The following is a 3,924-nucleotide window of genomic DNA, read 5'->3' as shown; positions in this document are numbered from 1 at the left end:
GTCATACAGCTAACATCAGACATAATCAATAGGTAATATCATAAGCAGGTAACATAATAAACAACCAATAAGATGAGTCAGCATCTTGACCTACTGCTAGTTGACCTCACACACAGCGCTCCACAAGGGGAGTAATCTCTAATCAGTATTAGCAAGAGATGTCAAAACAGAGCTTGCTAAATTTTTAGGTGGGTTGGTTATATAACTTGATTGTTTTTATCTACAGATAACCTTTAGGCATTTTGAGGTAGCCAGACACAGAAATGATTCATCTTATGTGGTAGTTCCTCTATGGAGGGACTGTATCCAGTCATGTGAATGTATATTAAGATTTATTTCTATCTCATAACCATGAGAGTGTTCCTCCACCAGAGACAGCTTTCCAGATCCGTATTTATGAGCATGGAGGATTTAGCTGCATTATATTCTCATCCAGACCTCAGTTTACCACAATTTTAATCTATATTGAAGGCTGTGATCCCTAATGTTTACCAGCAAATTTTTCAAGTCCTCCCCACTGTCAGCAAGCAAGGTGTGTCATCTGCATGTTGCAGATTGTATACAAAGTCTTCCTCCAATCCTAACACCACATTCTTCTTCATATAATCCAGATTGGCTATTTGCTTAGCATACTGATGGAACAGGTATGGTGAGAGCGTACAACTTTGACACACACCTTTCTTGACTTTAAACCAGGCAGTATTCCTTGTTTTGCTCACACAACTGCCTCTTGATCCGTGCACAAGTTCCACCTGAGAACATTCTTCTTATGGCTATGCATAGTTTGTGAGGTCCAGACAGTTGAGTGGCTTTGCATAGTCTATAAAGCACAAGTAAACATCTTTCTGGTATTCTCTGATGTTAGACAAGATCCATCTGATATCAGCAATGATATCCCTTGTTCCATGTTCTCTTCTGAATCCTGTCTGAAGGTTGGGTAGTTCCCTATCAATGAACTTCTGCAACTGTTATTGGATGATCTTCAGCAAAATATTACATGTATGTGTTATTAATGATATTGTTCTATAACTTGTGCATTCTGTTAGGTCATCTTTCTTTGGAACAGGTACAAATATGAATCTCTTACAATCAATGGCCAGGTAGCTGTCTTCCAAAATGTATGGCAGAGGCAAGTAAGTACGTCTGGTGCCTCATAAGCTTCTTGAAACATTTCACTTGGTGTTCCATTAATTCCTGGAGACTTGTTTTTGGCTAATGCTTTCAGTGCAGCTTGAACTTCTTCCTTCAGCACCATTGATCCTTGATACCGTGTTACCTCTTGATAGATGAATGTTAACTATTTCTTTTTGGCACATGACTCTGTGTATTCTTTCCATCTTCTTTTGATGCTTCCTGCATCATTCAAGCATTCAATATTTTGCCCATAGACTCTTTCAATATTTCAACTTGAGGCTTGAATTTTTTTTTTTTAGTTCTTTCCAGTTATGATATGCGGAGTTTGTTCTTCCTTTTTTGTTTTCTAACTCTAGGTCTTTACACATTTCATTTCAGTATTTTAGTTTGTCTGCTTGAGCTGCCCTTTGCAAATTTCTGTTCAGCTTTTTACTTCATCATCTCTTCTTTTTGCCTTAGTTGCTCTACAATTAAAAGCAAGTGTCAGAGCCTGGTCTCATATCCATTTTGATGCCCCCCCTTCCTTATCTTTTTCATTGATTTTTTGCTTTCTTTGTGTATGATATTCTTGATCTCATCCCACAACTCATCAGGTTTTCTGACGTCAGTGTTCAGTGCAACAAATCTGTTCTTGAGATGTTCTCAAAATTCAGATGGCATATCATCACAGTCATATTTTGGCTCTTGTGGACTTGTTTTAATTCCTTCAGCTTCATCCCGAGTTTACATTTGAGCTTCTCCAGCATCTCTTCCCACAGATGTCATCAATTTGATGGTATATTCCATTTCAAGAAACCTACATGTATTGGTGCTATTCGCGTTGTTGAAAGAAAAATATCTGCGATGAAGAAGTCATTGTTCTTGCAAAATTCTATCATGTGATCTCCAGCTTCGTTTGTTTGTTTGTTTTTTTCACCAAGGTCATCTTTTCCAATGGCTCTTCCTCTTTGTTTCCAACTTTTACATTCCAATCTCCAATAATTATCAATGCATCTTGCTTTCATGTTTGATCAACTTCATACCAAAGACATTGGTAAAATTCTTCAGTTTCCGCATATCACTTGGGCTGCTAACCACAAGGTCAGCAGTTCAAAACCACCAGTCACTCCATGGGAGAAAGACAGGGCTTTATACTCCTGTCAAGAAGTTCTTTCCACAGGACCAGTTCTACACTGCTCTAGAGAATCATTATGAGTCAGCATTGACTAGATGGCAGTGAGTTTGGGTTTGGGTTTTTTAGCTTTAGTGGTTGGTGCTTAAATTTGAATAACAGTTGTATTGACTAGATTTCCTTATATGCAGACAGATATGATCCTATCAGAGTCAATATTGAACTTTAAGAGCAATCTTGAGATGTCTATTTTGAAGATGAATTCAATGCCATCTATGGATACTGTGCCAGGAATGAATCTATAATTGCAGGCTTAGTAAACAATAAATATGACTATCTGATTCAAAATGGCAAATCCCAGTCCCTTTCAACTCAGGAATGCTTAGGATTTCCATCTTTGTGCATTCCATTTAATCTTTGATGACTTCTGTGGCAATTGCATAATCTGTCAGCTTGAGTGACGGGGCAGAGTCTAGCCTGTCAATCAGGTCATAGCTAATGAGGCCTCTGTGGGCATGGCCTTCTCCTGGGGGTCCTGGGAACTCTGGTCTTTCTCCTTGGAGGTGGGTCACATGCTCTCCTGCAAGACAATCCTGTTAAGAAGCCACATGGAGCTATGCTGATAAATCCAGAGCCTTGGAGCTGCAGGAGCCATATGAAGACCCATGCCAGTGCTGAGATGCTTCCACTGCCACTGGATCCACAAGACTTTCCACCCACTGGCCTGTGATCTTCCTGCATTCAGTGTCATTGCATGTGTTGCGTGGGTTTCAAGAGGAATTTATAGAATGGTATGGGACATATGGGCTAATATCGGGCTTATGATCTAGATTGGGCCGGAAGGTTTTCTTAATATACAATTACTCTTTATATAAAGCTCTTTCTTACACACATGAGTGTCCCTGGATTTGTTTCTCTAGGACTAACACAACTTCCAATTTTCCTTGATTCACATTTTATATATTCCAAGTTACACTTAATGATGTTTGCAGCTGTTTCTTCTCAATTTGAGTTGTGTCCCATCAGCAAATGAAGGCCTCGAAGGTTTTACTCCCAAAGGCTATACTCCATCCACATCATTATGGTCAACTCTTTGAGAAGGCAACTCTTCCTCAGCCATATTTTGAGTGACAACCTGAAGGGTTCATTTGATGGCATTATATGACAATGTTTTGCTGCTAACCATAAAGTTTTCAGTGGTTACAGTAATGCTTCTGAAGTGGAAAGCTTATTCTAGTGGACGTGGTTCACTTACTGCTGGGAACCTCTCCCAAATGGAAATAGATATTCTTTACATTGGGGGAAAGTTCTTGGTTTAAAGGGATCTGGAGAAGATCCTAAACTCTGGGCAACACCATGAAGCTACCTCATTTTTCCTGTAGTCTTTCACATTTAAATAATACATTTTTATCCATTTGTTTTACTTCTAGATAATTGTATAGAATTTGATAACTACAAATAAAACTAGAAGAGTTTTAGAAATATAATTAAATTTCTGTACAGATATGAAACACAAATCTGGACATATCACTTTTTTTTAATTTTAGAATTCCTTAAAAAGACAAAAGTACAAGGTTCTCAGTTTAAAACATTTTTTGTAAAACTAGTGACTTTTAAGTATCTTATGAAATATTTAAGGAGCCCTGGTGGCTCATACTTGGTGGAGGGTCAGTGAAAAA

Source organism: Echinops telfairi, unplaced genomic scaffold, assembly GCF_000313985.2.
Source record: "Echinops telfairi isolate 266 unplaced genomic scaffold, ASM31398v2 ScPeMD7_7467;HRSCAF=8505_1, whole genome shotgun sequence".
NCBI classification, from domain to species: domain Eukaryota; kingdom Metazoa; phylum Chordata; class Mammalia; order Afrosoricida; family Tenrecidae; genus Echinops; species Echinops telfairi.
This window is presented reverse-complemented; position numbering follows the sequence as displayed.